The sequence below is a fragment of the Monodelphis domestica genome, chromosome 4, assembly GCF_027887165.1.
Source record: "Monodelphis domestica isolate mMonDom1 chromosome 4, mMonDom1.pri, whole genome shotgun sequence".
Taxonomy (NCBI): Eukaryota; Metazoa; Chordata; class Mammalia; order Didelphimorphia; family Didelphidae; genus Monodelphis; species Monodelphis domestica.
Genome location: NC_077230.1, coordinates 177,344,031 through 177,367,627, shown reverse-complemented (window position 1 = coordinate 177,367,627; position 23,597 = coordinate 177,344,031). Strand labels below are relative to the sequence as shown.

The 23,597-nt window shown below is 33.0% G+C and overlaps 1 protein-coding gene across 2 annotated transcripts in view; it reads right to left on the bottom strand.

Annotated features, from left to right (window-relative positions):
- B3GALT1 (beta-1,3-galactosyltransferase 1) overlaps positions 1-23,597 on the bottom strand; it is a 783,716-nt gene that overhangs the window by 436,180 nt on the left and 323,939 nt on the right. For both annotated transcript variants that reach the window (XM_007494310.3, XM_016433691.2), the window contains exon 3: positions 942-971. The gene's annotated coding sequence lies outside the window, so the exon portion shown is untranslated. The remainder of the gene's footprint in view (positions 1-941; positions 972-23,597) is intronic.

Sequence of the window (23,597 nt, the reverse complement as noted above, 5' to 3'; positions counted from 1 at the left end):
TCAATAGAAGGTTAAAATGTCAACAAAAGCATTGGTGGGAGACAAATGGCTTGCAAAATGATTAGGATATTTAAAGTTTTCTCATACTTAATTGTATAACAAAGTTCTATATAAAAGGCTCAATAAAGTTCATATATAGTGTTAATTAGAACTTGATTTAACTACACAGAAAGATGAATGGACAATTTGTTTGTCAATCTGGTACTTTCTTTAAGATCTAGCTTAGATGTTTTCCCTTTCTTCATCAGACCAACTTTCCCCTCGTTCTTTGCTAATGATTTTCAGAACTAGTTATATTTTTAGGTCATGTCTGCTTAGTATAAAGTATTGTGGGGAAAATGGCAGTTAGAAGGTGTATTCCAGGACCTTGGGAACATTAAAGAGTAGATTTACTATATGATGTGAGAATGCACTTGAATGCCAATGAAAAGTCACTATGGGGGTTGAAAAATCTATTCTAATCAGAATTTACTTTGTTACCATTTTTGGGGTCCCCTAAGTAACAGGAATTTGAGAATCACCAGTAGATTTCAAAATTTACTGTGTAGACAAGCAACTCTGCTGCTTTTGCCACAATTCTCTCCCCTACTGTAAATCATCATGGTATCCCTTTCTCTGTGGTTTGCCAAGATTCTCAGCCAATACAATAATGTGATTGCCAACAGTTCTTTGACCTCTGCTCGTCTCAGGGATTTCACTGACAGCACACTTCCATTTCATTCAGTTGACCTCATCTTCAAAGAAATGAAAAGCAACCCTTTCTCACAAAAGACTGAGAACCTCTAGTCTACACTCTATAAATCTAATAAATAATTTCCATACCTAACAGAAGAGATGTGACCTTTGAAGATCTTAGATATGTGTTTTTTTTTTCAGATCTATCTTCTGAGTTTGAGATACATAATCTATCATTGGAAAAGAATCAAAAGCATTACATTTACCTTTGGTCGTCAAACTGTCACCGGGTTTTCCTGAAAGAAAAATAGATGTTCCAAGTTTTAGTGAGATTCTTAGCATAAGATCAATCATTTCATTTTCTATTCAAATGATTAAATACAAATGCCCTAAATAGACACCCTTTCTAGTCAAATATCTAGCCTTTCTCCAGAAACATAAATAATTGGATTTCATTTAAATATATACACATCTATCTTTATAAATTAATTATGTTCATACTTATGTCAAACAATAAATATGAATATATATCACAGATTTAAGATATAACATATAAATATGATGTAATTTGTGATTATCATGCTAATATCACCTGCATCGTTCTAAGTCCCTTAACAGAAAAGAATGAAGAGAAAAATAAGAAAGGATATTTATGTTGGAGAATGCAACTACCTATTACAGTTACTTTGGATTTAGCTATAAAACAAGTGGGCTCACACCAAAGTAAATGCTTCAGGTATTGCCAAAGGACTGATACACTGTTCCTCATAACTAGGCTTTTGAAATCTAGAAAAACAAAATGTTTCTGAATGGGGAATTGGTTTTGCCTGGCATACTTTTTCATCAGAGTACAAAGATTTAGATAGAGCTCATAATAGTGGCTTTTGGATGCATTTCTATATATTTTTGGCAAAATAGTTTCTTTCATGTTAATCTCAGATAATATGTTAAAAGGCAAAATGGGGCTCTGGCTCTTTGTTTTGAGGCTAGTATTTGAGGTTGAATTTGGTGGACATTGAAGTATACACAATCATATTGTACTGGGACCAAATAAAGTATTTTTAGAGTAAACAATATCCTTTGATGGATGGAAGAGCATTTGTTTCTAGAGTATTAAACAATAGAACATAATTTCTTTAATGTAATAGAAGAATCTGACTTACTGTGTATTCATGCTTCTAACTGGTACATTTGTTAGCTCCCATGCATATAATTGAGTGTTTTAACATTATCAAAAATATGTGCTTATTCAACAATGAGATGATTAATACTTTTTATTCCAATAGAAAATTGAGTTCCTAGATATCTCTCTCTCAGTTCTGCCTAAAATAGTAGCATGTATGATCTGGCATGAAATATACTTTAATGTAGCTTGATGTTTATTTAATTTCTATTAACTGTAGAGCAAAGGGGTTAGAACTCAAGCTGGAGTTGAAATTAGGGTTAAGGTTAGAGTTGGAAACAGAGTTAGGGTTAGAGTAAGGGTCAGAATTCAGCTCTCTGTGAGATACTTTGGTATATGCAAAGAGTAATGATGTCTAGTGCTTGATCTCAAGAAATCTAAACTTAATTGTAGAGACAAGTTCCCTATAGCAAGTTATTAAATAACTATAAGAGGCAGCAAATGACTACCTAATGTATGCTGGACTTTAGATATTCTAAAAGTTCACAGAAGAAGAGAAAATTGTGGGATGGATACAATAATCACTAATCTCCACATTCTAAAAATAACCTAAAATGGTAATCCCTTAAATGTAATCTAGTTAAGTCATTCCCACAGTAAGGAAGCCTAGGCAGTTTGGTTAAGTTTTAGAGAAGGAAAAAAAATGGCATTAAGCTCTATAGGTCTGATGACTACAGTAATCTCTGTCCAATTCTGTGGTTGCTTTTATTATAAAGATAAAAGCAGGGACAGCCAGAACTACATGGCTGTTGATTTTTAGATGATCCATTCTGGCCATTATTGAACTGTTCATTTTGTAGGAAGAGAGTCAATATGGTGCAGCAAAAATTATGTTGGATATGGATTCAAATCCCATGTGATACCTCTGTGACTTTGGAAAAGTTACTTGAGCTCAATTTAATACCCATGTAGCTTTGAAAAGTACTTTTAACTCCTCTAGAACTTCATTTCCTGAACTGTAAAATGAGGAGATGGAGTCTTGAAGATCCACTTGAATTTTAATTTTGTGATCCTAAGATCAGAAGACGTTTTCATAAAGGAGCAATAAGGTTGACTATGTAGGATGTCTATGTTTCCTTGATTAATTTGCCTGAATATCTGTGTGTCATTGAACTGTGTGCTTTTACACAAATTGTGCTCCTTCAATCATTCTATGGTCTATAATAGTTTATATATATATTCTTGATGATATCTTCTAAACCCTTCTTTAGTCTTGCTTGTATGCCTATGTCAGAGGTTGAGAGTCCATTTTTCCCAACTTAGGTTCTCTACTTTCTGTTTGCTATTTTTTTCCTTCTCCAGAAAGCATTACCAGTCAGAATAAAATATTCTGTACCCACTCTGATAAAGTAATAGGGCACTGGAATTGAGAACAGAAAACTGGGGTTTTAGTTTCAATTTTACCACTAATTAGTTGGACAAAATTGGGAAAACTGCTAAATTTTTTTTCATTTATGAAATGAAGATAATAATGCACCATTATCTTCATAGGATTTTTGCAAAGAACAAGAAACAAAACATGTTAAGTATTTTTATGAAGCACTGTATGAGTGAGAGCTATTAATATTAATAATTTAAGACGAATTATTTAAAGCTAAAAGGAACTCCAGAGGCCAACTGGAAACCTATTCATTTTCCACATGAGGAAACTAAGACCGTGTCTTGTTAAATGACTTAACAGGGCTCACACAGATTGGAAGGATCAGAGGTAGAATTTTCACTCATATCTTCTGACTCCCAAGTCAATTCCCTCTCAATCATACTATGTGGCTTTCCTTTAATAGGCTCCCCAAAGGCAAAGTCTATTATTTTTTTAACCCTTACCTTCTGTCTTAGAATTAGTATTGTATATTGGTTCTATGGCAGAAGAGTGGTAAGGGCTAGGCAATGGGGATTAAGTGACTTGCCCAGGGTCATACAGCTAGGATGTGTCTGAGGCCAGATTTGAACTTCAGACCTCCCATCTCTAGGCATGGCTCTCAATTCACTGAGTCACCCAGCCGCCCCTGGCAAGGTCTATTCATATTTATTTTCTATTTCTTTCAGCGGTTAAAATAGTACCTTGAACACAGTATTCGTCTCACATATGTAGATTGAATGAATACCACAGATGTCAGTATTTTCAGATCTATTAAACGTCAAAAACATCTTTCTTTTACCCTTATGAGAGATAAAAGGCCATGTATTATTCACACTTCACAAACTGTAATACTATACTGAAGAAAAGAAGTGAAGTAGCTTTACAAAGTTCCTAAATCAAATTTATAATTCAGATCTTTTGGCTTCTGGTTTGAAATTTATCCCTCTTTGCAAATAAAAATGTCTAGTATCTGAAATAACAGATGATGAATTAATCATTCTTGAAATATCCTTTTAATAATAGAGAAAATATTATCATCAGAAGTCTACATAGAGACCAATGTTTATTTATAATTTGTCTATTATTTTTCACTAAAGAGGAACAAATGATTCTTTGTTAATAGACATTTTTTAGTCCTTGAGGTCATTTCACTCCCATTCGTTCTCTTGAGGAAGTTGATTATTTATATGTTCAACCTGACTGTTTAATCTTATTTTTCATATTTAAGCATCTAATTCTAATAAACTATTTTCTATGATACTTTTCATTCATTATTCTCAGGAGTATATGACAGTCATAATGCAGTAAGTTCCCTTCCTGCATCAATACAATAATACCTTTAAAGAACATCAGAAGTTTCATTAAGTTTGATCTCAACTATCTCAATATATCAATGCAATCTTTGATCAAAATTGATTTTATACTTCTATCATAACTTTTAAATAAATAATGTCATTTGGCTTCATAAACAGCATTAAAATAATAGCCTAGACATTATTGTTTTATTAAGAATATTACTAAGTAGAACACTATCCAATATTTATAATCTCTTTTGCAGATAAATTTCCTAGTGATAAAAACTTGAAACACTATAGAATAAGTTTAAAATTTCATTTTCTCATTGGTTTAGTTCAAAACAGAATTACCACATTTTCTCACTTAAAATTTAGATTATACAGTAATTAAAATCCAATGTATTTTTCAGCTTCTTTAAATCATTGATCAGCACTCTTACATCAAGTTTTAAAAAGATGAAGTCTAACATCGCATCAGCTCTGATATGTCATAATTACATGAAACTGTCAACTATGAAATTAACACTTTCCCTCCAAAATTGTAAATCAACTCTCATTAAGTAAATTATTTAGTATAGTATCAGTAAAAAATGAAGGAACAAACTATCACTAAGTAATGTCAAAATTGTTTCTAGAATGTAAATGATTGTCATAGCATTCTTTTTTGAAGGAAAAAGAATTAACATTTTTAAATGGACTTAGATTATCCTATGAGCAAATTTTTTTCTTCCCTTCTGCAGGTAGAGATTGTATTCCTTCCTAAATCAGAACAGGATTGCCAGAGTTCAGAGTAAGGGGTTTGCTTTTTCTCCAAAAGTCCTGGGCAAGAGAACCCTAATATTAAAACAAAAATTCTGGAAGAATGAAATGCTTCCTGCAAAAGCAGAGAGAAGGCCACTATTTTTTGCAAACAATTCTCCATTCTCACAGTAAAAACAGCATATTGTATGAGTTTATGCTTTATTCAGTACAGAAGGAATCTAAAGATTTCCATGTAACTGTGAACTTTCTTTCTTCTTAAGGAAAAGATTATACTCTAATCCTTTATTTTCTTTCCAAATACAGAGAAATTTAAATAGAAAGCATTGATCTTGACATAAAAAATTATAACAGAATAAATAGTAATAACTGTATGCTAGATTTCATAGCAGTGAGTGCTCCATGTCTTGAAGGATTATTCAGAGTATCACAACTTTTTATTTTTATTTTATGTTTATTTTTTGTTATTAATTAAGAATAATTTTTGATGTTTACATGATTCATTATTTTTCCTATCCCTTTTCTCTCTCCCCTCCCAGAGCTGACAAACAATTCCATTGGGTTATACATGTATCATGTATCACAATTTAAAGTAATAAAATGTGTTTTTTTCCAATTGCTTTAACTATAGGAAAAATTGACAGTCGAGAAAGAATTTTTTAAAAGTCATCTAAACTATAATCCAGAGCTTTTAAGTGAAAACAAATTGCACACACGTAGCCAAAAATAAGTTCAAAGTAGTACCAAAGAGTCATCCTAACCATCACCCGATACTTAGTAGCTGACACCTTAAAGAAAAGGGGAACTTGGAATATGATATTTTCAAAGGCAATAAAGACTTTGAATGAAAGATTATCTATCTAGCAAAACTAAATATAATCTTATGGGTGAGGGGGTGTGTGTATGTGTGTGTGTGTGTGTGTGTGTGTGTGTGTGTGTGTGTGTGTGTGTGTATGAATGGGTCTATAATTAATTAGAGGTTTTTCAAATACTTCTGAGGAAAATGCCAAACTTGAGCAATCATTTTTTAAATGAATGCAGGCATCAAGGGAAAAATAAAAAAGTACAAACCTTTATTTCACTTAAAAGAAATAAGTGGGGGAAAGACTGTTTACATGTTAATAGGGGATTCTCACAACCCTAATATCTTTTAGCATAACAGAGAAAGATAAAAATCTGCATGTAGTTGCATTCTGTTTGAATGTTCTTGGAAGAATACTAAAATGGGAGGGACATGGGAACTATACTGGGGAAGAAGAGAGAGGGAAATCACTACTATATTATGAAGGGATGTACAGTGAAGAGTTTATATCATGAAAAAATGAGTAGAGTGAAAGTGTATGCCACAAATCCCACTTTCCTCTGAACTAGATAAAGGAAGATTGAATACAGTTACTCAGTTATACACTGTTCTCTGCCTCTGCATGTGAGACAATGATAAAGACAGTCAAATGAGTTCATCCCATCAATACATTAAACTCAATTGGAAAATAGGAGGAAAAGGGGGGAAAGTGGGGTAGGGAGGACTCTAGGGAGTCAGAGAAGAAGAGCAGGACAGGAAATGGAATAGTGTCTCAAGATGTGTTTTTGAGGGAAGGATGTGAAGAATAAATTAAAAAGAAAGGAAGGAAGATCAAAAGCGTGAGATCAGGATTATCCTAGTAATAAATTGATTTGTTCTTCTTAATTGGAAAATAATATTAATTTAAATCCAAAAGCAAATATTGTCTGTTATTGAGTAATGATAGAAGTCTTTAAAATATGATGAAAATAAGGTTTGGCTACTATTATTGTCAAAACAATTTAACAGTTTTAGAATGCTAGCAATAGTAATAATACAAGCAATAATACTGAAGTAATAAACAGGAAAAAGTGAAACCAAATCATTGGTTTTTGCAGAAGATATAATGGCATACCTAGAGAAACTAAGATGGTAAATTGAAAGTTATTTAAAACAATAATTTTAGGAAAGTTGCAGTACACAAAATAAACCACATAAGGCATTAGCATTGCTGTTTATCACCCACAAACTACAGCAGGAAGAACTAGAAAGAGAAATTTCATTCAAAATTCCTACAGTAGCTCTAAAATATTTAGAAATATATTTATCAAGATTATAAACTACAAGAATTACATGTGTATTGTATATCTATCAAGATTGTAAAACTATTTAAATAAAAATATAAAGCACACATTGCAGAAATAAGGTAGGCCTAAATAATTAGAGAAACATAAATTATTTGTGGGTAGAATGAGCCTAAATGATTACAAGCTATGTAGATAAGTTGAGCTTACCTAATATAAAGTACAATGCTATTTAAATTAAATTTACTTGTTGGTATTCTGTCAATCAATTTACCAAAGGGCTATTTTATAGAGCTAGAAAAAAAAACAGCAAATTAATATGGGAAGAAAAGGTAAAAAATTTCAAGAGTAATTAATGAAAGAAATTGGGAAAGAAGGGAGCCTACCAGTATCTGATTTCAAACTAAACATAATAATATTAAACTTTTTGATAATGCTTTAAAAATGAAAGGAACATTATTGGAACAGATTATATACAGAAGAAAACAAAAACAACAATATATTGATTGATAAACTCACTAGTTATTAATTACTAGGGGGATTTTGTGGGACAAAAATCTGCTGGGAAAATTGGACACTAGTATGGAAGAAATTATAGTTAGACCAACATGCCACACCATGCACTGAGAAAATATCTTAATAGACATGTGACTTAGCTAGATCTCATCATGAATAAATGAGGTAAAAAAACAAGAATTTACTTTTCAAATTATTGATAGGGGAAAGGTTTATGAATATAACTATGTATATGACAGAATGCATCATATGAAGGGAAAAATTAAATAGTATAGCTATTGGAGGAGCAAGAGGAATACAGGGAAAATTTAAGTGATGTCAATATAATTTTTAGAAATTTTAATAAAATAAGGTTATTTTTTAGAAATCATCTAAAATACACTTTGATGAAATTGGTTTACTTTATTTATATCAATATAAAGTAGCTAGTAACAATAACTTAGATTTATATACCTTAATTTTTGCAAAATGCTTTGTAAGCATTATGTTATTTAAATCTCACAAAAACCCTATTAGGTAAGTACTTTGGGTATTATTATATGTATTTTTAAAAGGAGGAAACTGAGATTGGGAAGAGTTTCCTGAATTGGTTATGTAACTAGTAAGTGTTGTATGTGGCATTTGAACCCAGATATTAGAAACTACAAATTCAGCACACTTAGAATTCATACCAATGCCATTTTGATGGAAAAGCAGATGGGATCCTTGGAGGTTTTTTTTTTTCTTTTTTAAGAGGGGGTTTGTCATATACTAGGTGACATGTGAAGGCAAAGATGATGGTGTTCTCAAAAAATCAATATAGCTAATATTTTACTTTTATATAGCATCTTTCTTCAGAACTCAACATTTTACTGTATGCTATCTTATAGGTCTTCAAAATGTGTCTAGGGAGTTGTTGGTTATAAATATTATTACTTTAATATTTCAAAAGATATGTAGTTTCCTCAGGGCAGGAATCCTTTCCAGAAGCACAATTCATACTCTTTCTAGGCTATTATAAATGATCTTCATCAGATGCTATGGACAGAAGAAAACTCATCCAAGTCAAGTAAAATAATCTCTTCGTGCCTAAGGTTCTGGTGAAGATTTCAGTTAAAGATGGAGATACTATGAGACTAAATAGTCTGCACAAAGCATATAGTTGGAGAATAGCAGATCCAGAAATATGACAAAAGTTTTATAGAATTTAAATTTAATTATCTATTCTTTTCTTTCAGGGATTGCTTTGGGATGGGTTTGAGTAAGGATTTGTGAAAATAAGAAAATTGAATTTTTAATTCAAAGATATTTTATTTTTATGATTACAAATAATAATAATTTTCAACATACATTTTACAAAATTATAAGATCCAAACCAACTTCTTCCCTCTCTTCCCCTTATCCTAAGCAGAGTTTGTAAGCAATTTGTTCTGGGTTATACATGTATTATTTTGCAAAATATACTTCCATATTGGTCATTGTTATAACAGCATGCTCATATAAAACCAAAACTTTAAAATAAAACTGAAAATATACTGCTGTGAAAGATAGTTTGTTTTGATCCACAGTCATCTAAATCTAACATTTTTTTTCCTCTGGAGATGGACAGCGTTGCCCTTCATAGGTCTTTCAGAATTGTCCCAGATCATTGCATTTTTGAGAGCGACCATGTTTTTACAGTTGATCATTGTACAATATTGCTGTTACCGTGTGCAATGTTCCCCTGGTTCTACTTATTTCCTTCTGCCTCATATCATGTAGATCTTCCCAGATTTCTGAGAGCATAATAGTATTCCATCACCAACATATATTATATTTTGTTTAGCAATCCCATAAAAGACATTCTGTCAGTTTCCAATTCTTTGCTGCCACAAAAGAGCTGTTATTAATATTTTTGTTCAAGTAGATCTTTTCCCCTTTTCCCCTTTAATACGATTTCTTTGGTGTATGGACTGAATAAGATCAAAGGGTATACTCAATTTTCTGGCCCTTTGGGCATTGTTCCAAATTGTCTTCTGGAATGGATGGATCAGTTCACAATTCCACCAAAAATACATTAGTGTCCCAATTTTGCCTTGTCCCCTCCAACATTTATCACTTTCATTTAATAACATATTTGGTACTCTGGTAGTTCTGAAGTGGTACCTGAGTGTTGCTTTAATTTGCATTTCACTAATCAAGAGTGATTTAGAATGTTTTTATATGATTATTGATAACTTTGATTTCTTCATCTGAAAAATTCTTGTCCATATCCTTTGACCTTTTGACAATTTGTCAATATAATGATTTGTATTCTTATAAATTTGAATTAGTTCTTTATAGATCTAAGAAATAAGACATTCATTAGAAATTTTGTTATAATTTTCCCAGTTTATTGTTTCCCTTCCAATCAGCTTTTAAGTGTAATATTTTCAAAAATTTTCAATTACGTCTTATACTGCTTTCTATCTCTTTGTTCAGAAATTCTTCCCTTCTCCATAGATCTGTCATCAAATTATTCTATTTCCCCTTAATTTCATACAGTATCACTCTTTATATTTAAACCATATGCCCATTTTGACCTTATCTTGGTATAGGTGTGAGATATTATCTATACCAAATTTCTACAATACAGTTTTCTAATTTTCTGAGCAGTTTTTGTTAGTGTGTTCTTATCCCAAAAGCTGAGGGTGTTTGGGTTTACCGAACACTAGATAGCTAAGGTCATTTTCCCCTAATCTATTTCATTGATCTACCATTCTGTTTTTTTTGGCCAGTGCCAGACTGCTCTGATGATTACTGCTTTATTGTACAGTTTGAGAGCTGGTACTGCTAGACCACCTTCCTTCAAATTTTTTTTCATAGAAAATTGATTTTTTTAAGGGATTCTAAGCACCATTTTTTCAAACTAAAGTTATTGGTGAATGAAAAAGGGGATGTACCACTGCTGGGAACACAAAATTCACAATCTACTCAAAGTAGAAATTATGCTATTCATATTTTAAACTCTACCCATGTAATCTTTGCTTAAAGAAGTATGGCACAGCAGATATGGTACTGAGTTTAGAGTGAAAATGCCTCAGGTATAAATATAGAACCTTTGACTTTTCTTAATGTTGAAGGATAGAAAAACAATAACTATAATGATGTACTTTGTGTTTTAGGCACTTACCTGCTAGAAACTATTAATTAAATTACTCTAATTCTGAGCATTTCTATCTACATAATTTTAAGCAAAAGAAAAGTTGGAAAATGGGCAATTTTCCCTGCATTGAAAATTACCTTTAAGATAATCACAAACAAAACCAAAATTTCACAGTCAAGATTAAACAATGGTTTGGATTTCAGTTAACAGTTTCTAAACACTCTTTATCAGTTAGTCAGTAGATAAACATTCATGAATCATCTACTATGTTCCAGGCTAAGGATACAAAGAAAGTTAAAGCCAATCATAGCTTAAAATTATTTGAAGAATATTACTTGAAGAATTACTTTTAAAAAACCTACTGACTACCTCTGTAATCACTCCCTCTAAAGAGTCTTCATTCTATCTGATTAAAAGACAATTTAAGGTAATTATAAATTAGTTTACTCATATTATTAGTTTTACTATTAGTTTACTCAATTAATTAGTTTTACTATTAGTTTACTCAATTGATGTCTTTTTTTTCCTATTATATTATTGCCCCAGTCCTTTTGTGGAGAGCTCATCTTGGGTTAATCAAGCCTGCCCTCAAAGTAGGGCATGATTTTCTTGTTGTTCAGTCATTTTCAGTCATGTCTGACTCTTTGTGACCCCATGAGAAGTTTTCTTTACAAATATGCTAGAATGGTTTGCCATTTCCTTTCTCTAATTTTACAGATGAGGAAACTGAGGCAAATAGGATTAAGTGACTGGTCCAAGGTCACCTATCTAGTCAATGTTCTCAACTCAGCAAGATGAGTCTTCCTGAATCCAAGTTCAGAACTTTAAACACTGTGCCACTTAGCTGCCCTTGTTTCCTTAGAAATTGTTGTAGTGCTAATGATGTTTTCTTCATTTGGGTAAGTATTGATAAAATTTTAAATTAGAGATATGTTTATTTCTTTGCTTTGTTCAAGAGATCAACATCTTTGTTTCTCAAATTCCTAATCTGTATTTTAAAAAAAGGGTGTTGGCCTGGGTTATGATCCTATGAAACATCTCTAGTCATCCAGCAAGAACTTAAATACAAACCTTCTCCCCAAACTAAAATCATGAGATGAGTTTCTAAAAGCAAAGAAATAGAAACATTATAGGACTGTGTAATTACATTAAAAATTTTCTTCTGACAACTTCTGAATACAAAATATTCAATCCAATGAAGTCTTACTGAACTTTCATTTTGGTCAACTTAACATGTGATACTGATATGTAATGATGTAGCCATAGTAGCCAACTATTATTATATCTATTGTGACCCTATATGGACTGGAAGCTAAAAGCCCACATTGTCAAGTATTCTTCTTCTTAAAGTTGCTAGTTACTCTATTTCTAGGTTAGGCATCAAAAAGAATTGCTTTCTTCATACAGAACAAGATTAGAAATGGAAAACTATGATAACTTAGAGATGTGTCTTGCTCTTGGTCATAAATGTAGTACAAAAATATTCTAAAATTCCAAGATTACAATAAAGAAAGAATGCTTTTCTTTAAATGATTCCGACTGGCTGGGTTGAATGGATTTCACTAGTATAACATAAAACATATCTAAATCAAGGGCTCTGACCATCAGTGATTCCTTTCTTGCTCTATGGAATGATTTTTTTTTTTTTTGAGAAACAAAAGTTCATTAATTTGATAAGGATTTGAAATGAAAAAATAATGCCTTTTCAAAAATATTTCCATGTAAGTCTTTTGGTCTCTTATTAACGTTGTTGCATGAAGACTGGGATATATTATTTTTTATTTTGCCTTCTACCTTTCTCACTAATCTCTCAAGCTGAGTCCTTGAAGAATGGAAAAATAAAGAACAGTTTGGTTATGTTGACAAAAGCTATAAAGGCTACAAGTATGTCACTCCTGTTTCAATGTAATTAGAATATGGCCTGTTTATTTGATCTACAGGTAACCTTGGTTTATTTTGCAATGTCAGACTGAATAATCAACCCTATCCCTTCTTTTCACGAAACATATCATTGAGGTCATAAATCACCATCTTTTTTTCTTCAGGTTGAGGTTAAAAACATATTACTCTGTTTAAAAAGGGTGACCCCTTTCTGCAGAGTAATGCATTCCCTTGAACTTAGCTGGAATGATGAATAATGATTTGCATCACCTTTGGATATAATGCATACCTTCACTTCTCTTGAATTCCACAAATATTTGCATTGATGAATTTGTGTGTGGATGTCCTTGGAAGTCTCATATGCCTACTTTTGAATTGTATTACCAAAACATATTTACAAAAGTTTTAAAATTAATTTCTTTCTGACCAAAATACTTATTAAAAAGAACAGTGTTCTGTTAAAGCTTTTTTAAAAAATTCAAATCATGTTTGTACCTTAGGGGAAAGACCAGAGGCTGACATCACTTGCATGAGCTTGAGAAGATTAACCTACTTTACATTACTCTCACTGAACTGCATTCATTTATCATTAATTTTAACCAGAGTGACTTTAACTATTAGGTAAAATGACATTTATATTTTTCTAAATTTAGCTCAATTATTACAAACTTGGTTTAATTTGTTCAGATCTCATTGGATACTCTATATGGGTAATAATGTATAATTCAAATGATCTCCAGGCTTAAGTATCCCTTGAATAAGTGTGAAAGGTAACATTCATATTAGTTTTTCTCTAGGCATAATGTCTAGTGGCATTTAATTACTTTATCCAGGCTTTTGACCAAAATTAAAATAAAGCACTATTTTGTATTTCACACAAAGAGCAACTTCCCTTCCTTTTCTCCTTCCCGCTTCCTATTTCCCCTTCCCCTTTTTCCTTTTTCCTTTCTTTCTTCCCTTCTCTTCCTCTTTCCTTGACACTTAGGTGTCATCCTTGACTACTCACTCTTTCCAAACATTAATTAATTCTGTCATTTCTATCTTTGCCTCTTCTCTATATACATTCTAATCTTTCTTTGACACGATCACCACAGTGCAGGTCTTCCATTTCCTTAGCATGCCTAGACTATTGCAATTGACTATCACTCTTTCTGACAACATTTCACTCTATCTGGTCCATCAACTAAGTTGTCAATGATCTTTCTTAAGCATAGGCAGGACTAACCATGGAACTCCCTACTCCACCTCCCCATTTAATAAACTTCAATGGCTCCCTATTCCCTTTAGTATCAAACATAAAATTCTCTGCTTGTATTTTAAATCTCTTTATAGCCCAGTCCCCTTCTTACTTTTTCATAATTCTTATAGGTAATTCCCCTCCACATACTCTGACCTCTTTTCTCTTTTGTGAACAAAACAGTCCATCTCCTGACAGAGCATTTTCACTGGTTGTCTCCTATGCCTGGAATAGTCTCTCTCCTCTTAGCGACCTCCTAGCTTCCCTGGTTTTATTCAAGATTCAGCTCAAGTCCCATATTCTTTAAGAATCATTTCTGATCCTCCTTGATATTAGTGCCGTCCCTTTGAGATCACCCCTAATTTGTCCTGCATGAAAGAGACAGAAATAAGCTTCAATTAGATATAAAGAAAAACATTGTAATACTTAGAACTGTCCAATGGTGAGTGGGCTGCCTGGGGAGAGGGTTGGTTTTACATGCCTGAAGGGGGCTTGAAGGACACATTTTAAAGAGTGTTTTTGCCAAGATTCAGTTAGGAATTGCAGTCAATGATTGCCCTCCAAGGTCCCTCCCAACCCTAAGATTCTGTTATTTTTCTCAGCTTCTAACATTTTCAATTTCTCTTGTCTGAGGGTACCTCAGGAAAAATAAAAAAAATAGAAACAAAATAACAAAACAAAAGAGTATCTCAAAATTCTCAGAGTAGGTTAGTGTTTAATAAGCTTAAATTACTGGCAAAAGGAGGGTATCAAGCTGGAGGAGCAAATGAGCCAGCATAGGAAAGGCAGGTTACAGATTCCCTGTTGATTAGCAGTGGCTTTAGCTGTAAAAAGTTTCTGCACATCCAGCCTGGACAAGATCAGGAGACTTGATCTCCCCATCAATATTCACATATATAATTTTAAGCTTAAAAATCTTAAACCTACACTAAGACTTTTAGAAAAAAAAACAAACCTTTATCAACCCAATATTCCTACTTGGTCTGGTCAGGAGCTAATGCTTGCCCCATATTTCTCTATTTAAAAACAACACACCAAAGCTACAACACACACACACACACACACACACACACACACACATCTAAATTCATTGTTTGAGAGAATGGGACTGTATGTGAAAGCAAGTGGGAAGGTGTTATTATTATTCATTGTGAGAGTAGGTGAGAGGGAAAAGGAGTGAGAGACAGAGAACTAGACTTTTATAGAATACATCCCACCTGTTTGCAGGTTTATATAAATATGTCCTGGCAAACACACACACACACACACACACACACACACACACACACACACACAGCCATCCTACCCTTCAATGAGGATGTACACAATTGAATGGCTAAAATGGTTAAAAAATGATTTTAGATTAAAAACAAAAAAAAACCCCACTTTATCACATTTTCTATTTTGAATACATGCATTGTATTTGAATAAAGAAAGAATTGATTTTCCTAATGTTTTGTTGTGACTTAAAGCATTTTTCATATCTCTCAGCAATAAAATATACAAACACAAACTATTGCCCCAACCAATGATATTTCGAAGGAATGCCAAACTATTTCTGTGTCATTTTGAATGGTAGTCATTCTTTTTTCATAGGCAGTTATAGGTTAGGCTTAAAAGAATTTAGAAGACATTTATTTCACCTCTCATTTTCCTGATGAAGAAACTAAGACCAAGAGAGGTTATGAGATTTGCCCAAGGTTATACAGGTGGTAGGTAAATGGTGATCTGGGACTTAAAATCAAATTCTCTGACTTCAAATCCAGAACAAAGGCCACTGTACCAAGCAAAGAGAGGACATGCTGATTCTAGTTAATCAAAATATGTTGCTACAGCAGTCTACAGAGAAGGACCACGAGGTACCAGAAGGAAAAGAGGAGTGAAGGAGGCAAAAAAAAGAGGAAAAAAGAAAGGAGGAGGGGAAAGGGGAGGGAGAAAAGAGAACAGATGGGAGGGTCAGGAGATAGTATGAATTTGTCTGGGTGGAAAATAATGAAGCAGACCCATAAGAAATACAAAGCTTTATGTATTTTCACTGTTGACCCCCATGCCTGGAATGCTTTCCCTCTTCATCTTTGCCTACTGTATTCCCTGTTTTCTTTCAAGTCCCAGCTAAAATCATATTTTCTATTAGAAGACTTTTCCAACACCTCAATATTATTGCTTTCCTTTTTAATTATTTCCAATTTTTCCTGTATAAAGCTTGTATGTACATGCTTCTTTTTCTCTTCTATTTTTATATATTTATATTATATTTTTATATTTTCATATTATTATATGACCTCCTTGAGGGCAGGGACTGTCTTTTGAGGGTTTTTTTAATCAGCTCTAGTATTTAGCACAGTGACTGGATCATAAATTGTTGTAGGTGTTCAGTTGTTCAGTTGTGTCTTAATCTTTTGTTTCCCTTTGGACCATATTACCTATGAAGTTTTCTTGGCAAAAATACTGGAATAGTTTACCATCTCCAGGCAAACCAAGTTTAAATGATTTGCCTAGGGTCACACAGCCAGGAAATGTCTGAGGGAAGATTTGAACTCAGGTCCTCTGACTCCAAGGACTAGAGCTCTATCTACTGAGTTATCTAGTTGCCCTATATGTAGGCACTAAATAAATGTTTATTGACTGACTTACTTATTGGCTGGCTTTCAAAGGTAGTCTTGTTTTTATTAAATAATTCATCTTAGTCCTGACTGTTACAGTAACATGACATTGCTATAACCAGTTTATTATTATGATCAAGAATATTATTCCACTGACAGTTGGGCACACAATCTTTGTTATGTCTAAACTGAGATTCATAGATTGCTGGAGATTGGGAGTTCCAATCTGAAGTAGCCCTAAAACTGCTTGAGTCTTTGTTAAGTCTGGCATCAATAAGTGAGTGGCTAGGAACAGAGGGCCAAACCAACCCATGGGAGAAGAGAAGCATGTTAAAGTTTCCCGTTGATTAGAAATGGGATTAATTGTGAATGACTTGCACTTCTAGCCTGGGCAATATATGGAAACCCAGTGTCCTTATGGATGCACATCAATGCCTATATGCATATACACATATGTATATTTATCCATTGGAATATTTCTCAAATAGGCTCAAAATTCACTCTGTTCCATTGACTTATTGTTTCTAGTTAAACTCAGATTGCAATAATTATTTAATATTGCATCATCTGACTAATGTAGGATATTAGAGATAAAACATGAAAAGTTTTATATGTTGTAAACATCCTCCTCATGTGTTTTTAATAGTTCATTAATTCTGTCAAGTGAACTATTCATCTCTTGATCCTTTGTCCATTTCATACCTTACAGTCCCTTCCATCCACCCCCTTTGACCTCATCCCTTTCACATGCACCTACACATCCCTTCCAATGTGAGCATGAATCATGGTAATGCTATTGTTTAAAAAGGTAATATGCTATTTAGATGCATTAGTAGGATGACAAGAATTAGGAGTTAATTATTCTCTAGTCAGCATGAGTCCTTTATTGTTTTCAATGTGATGACTACATTTTGAAAGAGATATAAAGAAAAAAATAGTTAAAGGATTTAAAGATGAACAAATATGATTACATCCAGAAAAAGGCTTGATGATAAAACATTCATAAATTCAGAGTTTTATAGTTGGAAGGGAGATTAGATGCCATCCATTTCCCTAGCAGTTGGGGTATATTAGTCAGGAAAAACTGAATGATTTAATCAGTTATTTTCCAAAGGTATTTTATAGGATTATAGATTCATAACTGAAAAGGACCTCTAGTTCAACTCTTTCATTTTACATATGAAGAAACTGAAGGCAAGACAGGTAAAGTGACTTGCCCTAAATAAGTAGCAAAGATGAGTTTTGAACTAGAGCTTATTTCAGGTTCATATACAGAACCAATACTGTTTATATTCAGTCTTGGTGATACAGTTTTATTATACAAAAAGAAGTAATGTTAAAAGGACATTGGCCATTCATTTGTTTTTTGTCTCTATAAGGCAACCAATAAGAAAAAAGGGGCTTACTTAGTAGGGAAGGGTCGTGATTCAGTTTGGAAGGCTATCATTTTAGTTTGTCACTGTCAGTCATTTTTCAGTTATGTCTGACTCTTTGAGACTCCAGTTCAGGTTTTCTTGGCAAAAATACTGGAGTGGTTTGCCACTTCCTTCTCCAGCTCATTTTACAGATGAGGAACTGAGGCAAACTGGGTTAAGTGTCTTGCTTAGGGCCACACAGTAAGTGTCTGAGATTGGACTTGAACTTAGGTTTTCTGACTTTGGGACTGGCATTCTGTCCACGGTACCATCTGTTTAGTGAAGTAGGTTGTGAACTTTCCATCCTAAGAGAACTTCAGAAGGAAAATGAACAGTTTAAGAAATCCTCCACTAGCATTGTCATTGATGCTTCATTGTTGGGAGGAAGTACCATTGGAGCTGTATAAAATCCTACTAAACTGGAAATGTTCTGTTAACAAAGCAAGCAAAAAAAATGGTTTAGACATAGGCTAGCTAAATACAGAGAAGTTCATAACCAGTACTTTATCTCCTTGGTAATTAATTATTTTGGCCAAATAACTGCTTATCAACACTGTTGGAAGGAATACCCACAGTGATTTGTTCTTGGATTATGTGAAGAATTCATTTATTCTACAAAGGGGGAATATTATCTGAATGTTGTCTTGCCTGGAAGTAGAGGATTGGAATGGCTAATCCATAGGAAGCCTAGATTTTGGAAAGAAAGTTCTCAGGAGCAGCAGTAAGGTCTAGAAACTGTATCTAAATGAAATAGAACTATGAATTGTCTGATATTTTTCACCTGGTCATGTCGATTTTGCACCTAACCACCATGGAAGGCTATTAAATTTTTAGAAGGAAAAAGTTAACCACAAAAATTATACTTTCTACCTGTGGAATTAAAAGAAAAAAGCTCATTACTGGGAACTAAATAGCTACACAATGAAGCAAGAGACAATTAAATCACCAGTATAGAGAATTAAATATCCTAAGGCACATCTGGTATATTTATAGATTTTATAGTTGATGCAAATTAGGATCATTTAAATTAAGAATGTACACTGGGACTCTCCACAGTCCAGTTACTGAACAATTGCATGGGAACATGTCAAGGGAAAAGAGAGACAATAAATAACTCATGATCATCAATTAAGACTCTGATTGTCTATAATTCACAATCTACTATTTATATATCCAGGTTTTATTACTTGGCAAAAGAATGGATCCACTAAATGAGGGGAATCCCTTTTATGATTTGTTGGAGAACATGGATTTCTTAATTTGTCATGTTAAGTTTGCAAATCTGGTGTGGTCACATCAGTATTAAATTTCATGGAAGATAACATATATGGGAGAATTCAAGTAGCATGGGAATAATATCACATTAGCATGAAATGTATCGAGTGTAAATACTATAGGAAGATACTCATATAATTATAGATTATATTATATATATGTACACATACAATATAAATAATAACTAAGATTATAAAGTAATAAAAAGGAAAACTCAAGTTTAAATTTACTTATGGTAACATTATTCTTGAAGGATAATGAATGTGGCACCAATAGATCTGTATTAACATAGATATGGAGCCAAAAGCAGAATATGATGAAGGAACAGCAGATTTAGAAAGGGTCACTCTCTCCACCTATGACCAGAGTAAAATACTTTTATATCCCTCTGGTTGTGTTTGTTGTTGTTCAGTCATACCTGACTTTTCATGACCCCATGGGCAATATTATCCATGGGATTTTCTTGGCAAAGATATTAGAATGGCTTGCTCTTTCCTTATTCAGCCCATCTTACAGATGAGTAAATTGTGGCCAACAGGGTTAAGTGACTTCCTCAAAGTCACACAGCTAGTAGGCATCTGGGATAGTAAAGTTTTGTTAATTCTATCTCTATAGCATCTCCCTTCTACACCCCTTTTCTACAATAACACAACTACCATTCCAGTTCAAATATTCCTTCTCATCTGTACAATTACTTCTAAACTGATCTTGCCTCAAACTTTGCTTCTCTCCAGTCTACTTTCCACTCAGTTCCTCATTTTATATTCCTAAAGAACATATTTGCTTATTTCAAATTTCCTGCTTAACATATCCAACAGCTTCCCATTGCCTATAGGCTAAAATCTAAACTCTGTTTAGTACTTACGGCCCATCACAAAGATATTCCCAGGCTTCATTTCAACTGATTAAGCAGTAAAATTTCTCCCTTTCCTGTAATCAGGTAGAAAAACGGCAGCTTGCATATAATGGATGTAGGATGATGAAGACTTTTTGACAAACCTAGATGAATGTATTAATGCTCTTACACTTATTTTTTTTTTGCTGAAAACAGCAATTCATATTTACTTAGCGTGTAGCATGGAACATAGCAACATCCAAAAATAATTATAATTGTGGATGATCCAAAGGGCAGCCACCTGATACAAACTGGGTACAAGCTATAGCACATTAGCAATAATGACCTGTGTATAAAAAAATGGCATGAAAGACTTCATCAAGAAGATAGATAGCTGGGAAAGGAGGTGGGCTAATTATATAGTGAAAGGAAAGCTCTAGCTTTGCACTGGTCCTCTCACCGATAATGTTGAAAGAAAAAATAAACAACAACCAAACCAAAAAAATCCCAGAAGCTATCCTCCATCCTCCAAGGTTTTCTGAAGATTATCTGTCGAGCACTTACAAAAAAGGTAGGTTTTCTCAGGATAAGAAGGGATTTTGTTCTGTTGTTTTCAGTCATGTCCATTATCTCATGTGGAGTTATATGGTAGTCTTGTTTACTACCCCATATGAGGTTTTCTTGGCAAAGATACTGAAGCAGTTTGCCATTTCCTTCTCCAATGAAGTATGGGAAATAGAGTTTAAGTGACTTACCCAGGGTCACACAGTTAATGTCTGAAGCCAGATTTGAACTCAGAAAGAAGAGTCTTCCTTCTTTTCTCCCAGCACTCTATATTCTTGCCACCCAGTTGCTTTAGAAGGGATTTATTCAATGACTAAATAATAGTTAATGTTTAATATTATATTATCTCATTTGGTCTTCACAACAATCCTATGAGATAGGTGGCATTATTATCCCTATTTTTATAGATGAGGCAACTGAATCTGAGTGGAGTGAACTGACTTGCCCAGGGTCACACAGCTACTAAGTCTCTAAGGCAGAATTTTAAGTCAGCCCTTGGTGACTGCAAGTATTGTACCACCTGTTCTGTACTATTGGAAGAAATACTCATATCAGTGAGGTAATGGGTCTATTGAAGTGCCATAGTTGCAAATAATTTCTTTTACACATTTTAATTCTTATACTTTTGTAGCAGTCAATCTAAGAATTATTAATCTCATTTAATGAAAATGAGTAAATCACGGATCTGTATCCACTGAAGAGTTCCTTAGCATCATTCTACCATTGTTGTTGTAAGTAACAAATGAGATAATATATACAATGTTCTGCAAACTTTAAGGGATGACATAAATGTTATACAAATTCCTTAATGAAATTGCACATTTGTATCAAAAAGAAAAAGATTCACAAAATTTATATGATTTGCTCAAGCTCATGCATCTAGTAAATTTCAAAGCCTGAAGAAGACCCCAAGTCTCCTGATGGGATGTTCTAGCACACGTAGTAGAGCTATATGACTTGATATCAGTAGATCTAAGCTCAGACTTCAACTCATTAGCAATATGACTGTAAGTGAATTACTTAACCTTACTCTGCCAAAGTTGCATCATCTATAAAATTGAAATAAATTATATGGTCATTCTACCAACTATAAAATATTATTGTGATTAACATGATTCATAAAATTTAAAGAATTTTATAAATATGAACTATTATTATTCCTCCTAATAGCAAACATAAACTGGTAGAGCAATATTGTTCAAAAGATACAGAAGGCAGTATGGAAAGTTTGGGGAGAAGCAAGCTCAAGAGTATGTGTATGTGTGTGTGTATGTATTTGTGTGAAATGTTAAAAAATGATCAAGTTAATGTGTCTTTCCCCCAACAATTTTCCTTAAATGGTCAGTTATCTTAATTTTTATTATAAATTATATTTCTTCCTCCCCAATGGAAATGAAGCACTAATCTATTGTTTCCTGGCTCTGTATTGGATTCCTTCTTATGAATGAATTTCATATTGATAATCTGTCCCTGTTGTTTCAGTTGTCATTTTTAAAGTGATTTTGTATATTTTAGTCAGTAGCTAACCCAATTTTTTTCACCTCTCTGTAATTCTTGGGTGAGGAGGACTGTTCAATCCTAGTGATTTAGTCATATCTACTAGAAAACAAAATGCATAATATTTTCAGGTGGTTGAATTGATCCTTCCTAAATAAAATTTGAATGATTTAATTGCAAATGAAACAGAAATATATGGATTACATTTCTCTTGAAATATAAATTGGGTTAGGAATGCTTGGGGAAAAGCACAGTAGAAGTATTACATAAAAATTCAAAAGCCTAAAAAATAATTTGATATATTCAATGAAGCTAGAATGAAATTTAATATGGAAAAAACCATCTGGTTAATATGCAATAAACATATGGTAAATATGATACTGATATATTGACAATATCCATGTTTATTAGCAATATACTAACTGCCATTCTAAATCTGAAAAAGGTATTCATGTTAAGCTTGTTTAGTAGTTTACTGTTTGTATAAATACATACTGATAAGTTTCAAGTAGGCATCATTCAATTGAATAGGACAGTTCCAACAATTAAAGAATAATTTTTAATAATAACTATTCCATCAGGAAGCCTATTTCTCAATTATGCTTTGTACCCTGAAGATATGATCTACATATCATTTTCCCACTGGTTTCAAAGTAATCTCTGAGGGGAATTTAATGGGAAATAAGCTCAGTCCAGCGCCCCAGTTAAAATGTCAGTCTAAACAATGGTACATGTATAACACAATGAAATTGTTTGTCATCTCCAGGAGTGGGGGATGGAAGAGGGGTGGGACTAATTGTGAATCATGTAATCATGGAAAATATTTTAAATAAATTAAAATTTAATAAAATTTAAAAAGGAAAAAAATAAAAATAAAATGTCAGTCTAAATGGTGATGTCTTTCCTATGCAAAAAAATGTCGTTGATGACAGTCAGTAAGATATGAGTTTGTAGTTGTTTTTGCCAGACATGGGGGAAAAGAACATGATTCTGAACTATCTACACTTTTAAAAATGACTTTTCTCATAATATCCCCCCCCTCAGCATGAAACTTACTTGTAAAAATATAGGAAATAAGGCTGACACTTTGATCCCATTAAGGTATCTGACAAGGTCACTCTCCTGATCAAAAACCTTCAATGATTGCTTCTGGCCTCTATGAATCCATCATCTTTGTATCCTGACATTTACCATAGTATCTTGAACGTAGTAGGTATTTAATAAAAACTGTCCAGGACTATCCTATTGAGTGGAATTGTGTTGGACAGGATAAAATACAAATTTGTCAGTCTAGTATTTAAAGACCTCCATAAT